Source organism: Mixophyes fleayi, chromosome 2, assembly GCF_038048845.1.
Source record: "Mixophyes fleayi isolate aMixFle1 chromosome 2, aMixFle1.hap1, whole genome shotgun sequence".
NCBI classification, from domain to species: domain Eukaryota; kingdom Metazoa; phylum Chordata; class Amphibia; order Anura; family Limnodynastidae; genus Mixophyes; species Mixophyes fleayi.
In genome coordinates, this window is record NC_134403.1 from 83,630,238 (window position 1) to 83,638,466 (window position 8,229).

General features: G+C 39.2%; 1 long non-coding RNA gene across 1 annotated transcript; it reads right to left on the reverse strand.

Moving 5' to 3' along the window:
* Window positions 1-410: 410 nt before the first annotated feature.
* LOC142140170 (uncharacterized) lies at window positions 411-4,089 on the reverse strand. The gene is made up of 3 exons (XR_012688316.1): window positions 3,929-4,089; window positions 3,712-3,818; window positions 411-687 (listed from the first exon to the last, which is right to left on the reverse strand). It is a non-coding gene; the product is annotated as an uncharacterized LOC142140170 (long non-coding RNA).
* Between the last annotated feature and the right edge of the window lie 4,140 nt (window positions 4,090-8,229).

Here is an 8,229-nt window from a genome sequence, read left to right on the forward strand (position 1 = left end):
TCCTATTGGACGGTGGCACAGCTGAAACAAGAGAAACAAATTTGTCCCAGAGTGAAAATTGGCACAGTTGTGAGGATGCATTAGTGTGGGTAGTATAGGTGGGAGTAGGGTAGGCAGTTAAGGATTTGAAGGCTGTGGGAGAGTCTGATCACGCAGGATGTGGAATTTTATAAGTGGGTGGCAGCATGTGAGAAATACTTGTAGGCAGGAGTGAGAGGTGGATACCGGAGAAGAGATGAGGCACAGGTCAGAGGTAGATCTAAGAGGGTGAGAGGGAGTATTTTGAGATAATATTTGAGATGTATGAAGGGGAGGAGTTCAGGGCTTGGTGTTACGGATTCCCAGTGTGAAAACCACAGACAATAGTTGTGAATGCAAACAGAGTGTCTTTATTTAGAACACCGGTCACACAGAAAATGAATAGGTGCAGTCAAGGGTTAACAGTATGCATAGTCCATAAAAACAGCAGGTACCTGGTATAGCTTAGAAACTGCAGCAGGAAAGACTGGTGTCCAGGTATACAGTTGAAGTGCAAGCACAATGAGACACTGGATATCAGGCACAAATGGTGAATGGTGAATTGCAGAGTCAGGGTACCAGGTTTAGCAGACGACAGGAGGCACTGGATGATCCACGGGGGAATCAGACAAAGGAGGGCCACAGAAGCCGGAAGATCCACAATAATACCTGGGAGTAAACAGGAGCAAGGTCAAACAAAGCAGGAGTCCAGGTCACAAGAGGAGGTGCAAAACATAGGAACAAAGCAGGAGTCAGATGCCAGGGAGAAGTCAGGATCCAAACAGGAGTTTCACATAGATACCAGCAACAGCAAGACAAATGAACTGGCGCTAGTCTGTTGAAAAAGGCAGTCTAATAAAGGCCAGACACAAGTGATCATAGTCCTGATCAGATGATGAAATCTGATGGCGGAGTCAAGTGTGACACCAAGGCAGAAGGCTAGGGTAAATTAGGAAATTGCGGTGTTGATGGTGAAGGAGATTTGAGGGGAGGTGGTGACTCTCAGAGGAGGGAAGATGATAAGCTCTGTTTTGGACATACATGTGGAGAAAGCAGAGAGGTAGGTAGTTACAGAAGAGGAGAAGTCAAGAGAGGAGAAGTAGATATGGGTGATGTCAGCATAGAGTTGGTATTGGAGACCAGATGAGCCAATTAGTTGCCCAAGAGAAGAGGTGCATAATGAGAAAGCAGAGGGCCAAAAACAGAGCTCTAACAGATAAAAAGAGTGGAGGGGAGTATGTGCCAGAGGTAGAGACACTATAAGAGCTGTTTGATAGGTAGGAAATGAACCAGGAAAGAATTGTGTTAAAAATCAAGTGAAGGGTATAAATGAGAAGGTGATCAATAGTGCTGAAAGCAGCATAGAGGTTCAGGAGGTAGAGTATGAATAAGTGAACGTTAGACTTTGCTGTAAGTAGATCGTTGTGAATACAGTTTCAATGGAATGTTGGGGGTGGAAGCACAATTGCAGAGACTTGAGAATTAAGTGAGAAAGGCATAATGTTATAATTACGATGATGCATGTATCTATTCTTGCTGTACCATCCACTCTCAGAAATTCTTCCTACATTTACAAAATTTTACTAAATCCACCTACTTTGGCTGATGCATTAGAGGAGGATACATCTCCGAACAAAAAGACACACTAAAAAAAAGCATATTTACGTGCATATGGTGCGTTGGGTGCATCCAGCTCAAGAAAAGTAGCATTTGTGCAAAATGTACATCAGGCATAACAAGTGAATATACTTATGGCCCACAATAGCCTAGAGATGTGGCTTGACAGTGTTAGTAGGAAAATGCTAGTCACATTAATTTGTATTAAATATAGTAATGTAATGAAGTGTCATATATAAAAAAAGAATAGTGTATCAACAGTCATTAATAACTGCAAAAGTTGCATTTTCTATAAAACATTTTAAGTACAAACACCTCCACTTCTATTGTTTTTTTCAATTGGGAATCCTCTTTTTTGCTAATAAAAATGTCAGTTAAATAATGCAAATAGATTGCCAAAATTTGATATTAAATAAGCGCAATGCTAATGCTTTCAGTACTATCAGTTGGAAGGATCAATATGCAATCAGCCAATCAGAATAGGCTTAATAGTGCTGCCAATACTCGTCATCATCAATGCACATCTCTCCATCAACCCATAAGCGCCCACAAGGGATACACCTCCTAAAATGCACGTAAAGTACTGTAGCCTACACATGCCCACCCCTGCCTGGCCTAATGTTGCCTCCCCAGGCGTAAGGAGATGCCAGTCAAAGATAAGCAAAAACAGGGCCTGATTATCCAATAGGCTGACTAGGCTGCAGTCTAGGATGCAAGGTTTTTTGGGGAGTGCAAAATTGTGACAGTGAGAGGTATAAATTGAAAATTATTTTAAAATATAAGAGAATTCTCCAAAGTAAAAAAGAAAATAGTAAAGAAAAATGTAACAAGGTTTTAATCTTGGCTTATTTCCATGGTAAAGGCTGTAGACAAATGAGTCATCCTTGGGCGTCTCTTGAGTAAGTAGAAGAGACAAGGATGGCAACGGGTGCAGGCGTGACAGCTTCCTCCTCTTCCACACGTTCAGCCTCAGTAGTACTCTGCTCATGCCTCTGTTCTGCTATACAGTTTTTATTTAATAAGAACTAAATGAGTGACACAGATTGCCATGACCCTCTTAAAAAGTTAAGAGGAGCTGAGTTTGGAAAACACAGGAACATAAACATTATTGGGGGGAGGTGAAGGAAGCCAGATTTTAAATTAAGCACTAGTTCGTTTTCACCTACTGTATTAACCGGGCATGGAAGGTGAGGGGGTGCTACGAGCATATTAGCCTAGGGCAGCCTGAACCCTTAATCAGGCCCCGAGTAACAATCTACATATGGATGTATGTATTTTTGGTGCAAATGTGCAGCGCATTCACTTCAAATACTAACCGTCTACTTATATTTTAGTGTCCAACTTCCAGCATGGACATTTCATGAATTTATTTTTAATGCTATCGAATTATGACCTTATGCATGATAATTACAATTATTTTTCCAACATAATCATGAAAGGGCAACAGACAATATTGTTGGAGAAACCTTTAAAGCATGTTACTTTAAATCTTCCATCTCCTGCATTAACCAGGCAAGCATTCACTTGCAAACTGGTTGAGGGTGAGCTTGCCTGCCTAAGTGACTCATTTTAAATGGGGATCTAACCAGCTTTCTTTCATGATCCTAGATCAATGTTGTTCCCGTTAACTAATCATTTTCTACCCACCAGTTACCACAGTAAACCCTATCACTGCAGCTACAATGCTTCCATATGATTTTAAAATTGTAGCCAAACACATTAAATAATTTTACCCATACTATAACTAATGATGATCAGACAGGATTGATGTGATTGACAGTGCCCCGCCCCTTCCCACCACACCCCTCCGACACCTCCCAGAGGGTCCCAATTGAAAAGTAGGCAAGTATGGTCTACAGACAGTGCATATGATGATTCTAGAACTTAACGACAATAAAATGCAGATATAAAACGTAAGGAATGACTTCTCCACCTCTAACACGTCTCGTTTCACGTGAACTCCACCTTTATTCACTGTTCGAACCCCTTCCCCAGAAATAAATAGTGCATCACTAAAGATTACATCCAGTACACTGTGTACATTTCTATGTAAGAGAATTTCTGGGGCATACTCACTGTCGACTTCACCTAAAACTCCCCTCTGCGAAACACACCCTTTACTTGTTTGTGTACTTCTAATACTGGATATCAACCTGTATGTGATATCATCAATAAACAGTAATCTGGAAAAAAAAAATAAGAAAAGTAAAATAAACCAACTATGTTCTATATTTTAAAGTTATAAAATGCACATAAATAGAGACTGAATATTAGCAAAAAAGTATTTACTTACTTTCAAACATTTTTAAAAAATATCTTCATGTCACAATCCTGCTTACAAAGTAGTTTAAGAACAGTTTTCTTGTCTGGGCATCTCTTAAATCCTATAAGAGAATGGTTGACTAAGTGAAAGGTCACAATGTATGTAATCTTTGTGGCTGTGGACAAAAATTAATGTAATGCACCAAATTCACGAAATGAGAAAGTTGTGGTTACTGGATTCAGTTCTCTTCATGGTTTTCAGAGAGGCATCTGTCAGGGCTAGATATTTGCATTTTCTTGCAGCAACTGATTATTCTCTCTTAAAATCTCCTTATGTATTATGAATAGAGTCTCTAGAATAGTAACTAGCCTACATATGTACTGTGTTCTACTGTATATTACTCAGGGGGTTGTGACTGCTCTCATTTTGGCCCAGTACCCCACTCATCTATCCATAGGTATTTTAATTACAACAACCATTACTTGATTCCTACCAACAATATATGTAATATTCAGCCAAGATTTGCAGAGAGGTAAGTTTAATTATCCAGAAATGGACTGTTAGTGTAGGTATCCATCTGACTGTGAACACTTTAGTGTGATAAATGAATATCCTTTTTATTAAATTTTGTATTACTTTTTCATGTTACTATCAGGGGCAGGCTGGGCCGGGGGGCAGATTTTCCGCTTTTAGGGCCGGGGGGTAGGCCGGCCGGCCGCCCCCCGATGCAATTTCTCCGGATTTTTTTCTGCGGCCGCATCTGATAACATCAGATGCGGCCGCGTCAGCGAACAGGCGGCCGCATCCCATGACACTGGATGCGGCCGCATCATCAATAACGCGGCCGCATCCCGTGTAATGAGATGCGGCCGCCTGTGTGCCCCCCTGCCTGCAGTATCCCAGCCCACGCCTGGTTACTATTGTGCTTGTTATGTTTGTAGTGCTCCTGCAGTTTTTGCTATACAGTATGCTACCTAGGCCAATCAAAAACTGCTTTGGGGAGTGGGCATTATATGGGAATGAAAGGAATGGTGCCTGACCCCACCACACATCAGACCAACATCGCATGACAGCAATTTCCGCTGTACAATTCATATCTTCTGACGTTGGCTCAATGATGTGGCAGAAGGGAAAGCCACTATGACTTTCATCCCCTTACAGCGCACCCCAAAGCAGCCAGAATGGAGAATTTTGCTTGGCCCACATAATCTTAGTTACACTATTAGAGAGTTATTTAGTAATTGTAGATATGTAGTGTGTGATTTGTAAAAAAAAAAAAAGTATGCAAATTCAGACACCCTTTAACTAAATATAAAAACATGGTCAAAGAGATCGAAGACTTTCATGGAACTGTGTACAATGTTTCTTACATAAAGGGGTCACTAAATTAGGGTTGTAGGCAGAAATCCAATGATGCTATAATTATCCCTTGGGTAGACTCCTAAGGCAAAATCCTTTTAAGTTTGAATGAAATATCACGAGCCTTTACAATGAAAACTTCAATGAATCCAAATAAACGATACATACAGTCTTTAAGTGACAATAAATAAAAACAGCACTGAGAAGTGTGGGCAGCGTGTATGACTAAACCCCCGAGTCTATGTGCACACAGGAAGTTCTGAGGTGATGTATCCACGTAAGACAATATATATTTAGCAGGTGCATGACGTTAACAACTGCCCACATAAATTACCCTCACTGACCTCAAATTCTGATTGTACTACAGGATTAGATGTCCCTGCTGGCTGAAATGATATACTAAACAGACAGCTATTATTTCTAGAAAGCAACTTAAACTTTAGTTTAACAAAAAAAATAGAGAATATATATTTATTTTTTAAGACAAACAAATCAAGTAATATATATTTAATTCTCTTAATTTTATGAATGTTGAATTGACATTATACGTTATTAATAGTTACTAGAAATTTACGTTGTTACCGTATGGCTTTAGATCGGCAAAAAAATCCTCAGTGACTTTTTATATCCTTATTTAAATTATAAGATACATTATCTGGTATATAAGATATTGTGCATAGATATAAGATAGATATAGTGACTTGTGGAAGTACTCTATTAGTGTAAGCTCGTACAGGCAGATGACTTCCATTTCAGTGTATGTTTAGATCTTTTATTATAATTTCCTGTTATTGTGCAGCACTGAAAGACATTTTGGCATTTTATAAATACTACATAATACTATGAAAACTGTAATTTTAACACATGAGGCATTTCAAGCAATAACTCATGGCATGTTCTATTTGTGAACTAATGTTAGACAAAAGCCAAGATTTATTTCTTTAGCGTATTATTTCTTTAGTAAATTGAACCCTTACTAATGCAATTGTAAAGTACTGTGAAGCGTGCTGTTGCTATATAAATAAATGTTATTAGTAATAACATGTGTTCATCTGATCTCTACAGTACTCATCAAACATCTTGGAGATATTGCCCCCTAGTGTTTATTTAATGAAGAAATTAATGAAACATTGAAATGAACATTTCAATGTGTCTATCACCTGCCTCCCAGTGGTGGAAGTGGAGGTGTATACATTGGTATGCCATACCAGCCCTTCTACTTCCTTCATTGTAAAACTATCAAATTCCATTCACATACATTTTCCATACCGCCGCTACGAAATTTCCACTTCGACCACTGTTGCTTCTCCAAAGAAACAAAACACATATTTTTATCCCACAACCCAAATGGACAAAGGTCATGATAGAATTACTTCTGATCTTCACTGGCAGCTGAACACTGGAAACTTTTTTCTAATATATATCACATCAATTATTTCTTGAAAACATGACATTTACTCAAATCTCTTTTGCCATAGTTGGTGTTGGTTCTCTCTTCTGAATAGCATTTGACTCTTTTTTTATACTTCAATTTTTGTACCTAAGGTGGACGGGCTCATTTTCAAGAATATAACATTACTTTAGGCTTCATTTCTGCAAACAGATTCCACTTTAGAAATTTAGGGCTTGATTTAGAGTTGCACCTATGTATATTCCCGTGACGTTAATATTTGCGGCCAAGATGGCAATTGCCACAATGCAAAAGTTTGCACTGTCTGTTGGGTTAGGGGTCTTCCTTGCAGAGTACTGATTAGGCACATAAGCATGCCTACTTTTGCACCCACATGCTAAAGTAAGATATTGTTTTGTGGTATGAGCTTAGTTAAGTAAGATGAAGGGAAAGGGAGGGCACATTTATAATGCCGTAGATTGGCTATTGTGCCTAAAGTTTCAATGGGATGCACTTCTGCAGTAAAGCACATTTCTTGGAGCTCTTCATCCAATGTAATAAAAACAGCCATCACATCCCCTCACTGTTATTTTAAGACACAAATAATGATTAACCAAATAGTATTTTAGGGTAAAATGTAAATTAATTAATGAGATGGTGCTAAAGTGAAATTAGGTTGGACTTTAATATGATGTTTTTACTGTTTACACTATATGATTTTTAAGGTTTTGCTCAGAAAAAGAAGTATTGTGTGTCTGTGATTTTTGCAGTTCATCAATGACCCTTTTGTGCTGAATTACTAGAACTTGTTATTTGTGCCAGCTATTATAGTAACTTGTTAATTTGCACTAAACAGGGTAACACGTTAATAATCATAAGAATGTAGACCCACCAGTGCTCCAATGAATGCTGCTCAAAATATCCTCAAAATAAATATCACCACATTTCAGGAAAGCATAAACAAATGAATGAAAGGAATTTGCAGAGCTGTCACAATAATAGTTAAAAAGCTATACTAAATCAAACATTCTAAGTTGTTTTATTGTGCTTCCATTTTCCTTTCCTCCTCCTCACAGTGTGATATTGAGATTTCCATATAGAAGGAGAATACAGTGATATAGTGTAGTAGGTTGATATATAAAAAGTAAAATAACACCCCAAAACAGTGCATGCAATAAATTTTATCTCTGGGAGATTCAGAAAGGGGACTGTCGCGGTGAAACGTGTCACTTTGGCCCATCCCCCTGTGACGACATCAGCAATTTGTTGCGGGGGTGGGGCCAAAATGATGCAATGCAAATTGCATCATTAAGGCTCACATATAATAGAATTAACACGAAGGGAGTTGTCAGGGTTTAGTTGAAGACACAGTTCTGCCATCTAGTTGTTACCAGCCGCAGCGGCCGTGGGCACCATCACGACTCTCTGCTCCCTGCTGCTGGGGTCCCAGCCACGGCCGGGATGTCACTTCCGGCTCTCTCGTCCCGGTTGCCAAGGCAACAACCGGGACGCTTGAAGCTCCCTGTTGCCTTGTCACAGGTTGTACAGAGTTTGTCTCAGCGTTTGTCAGTTCAAGAGGAAT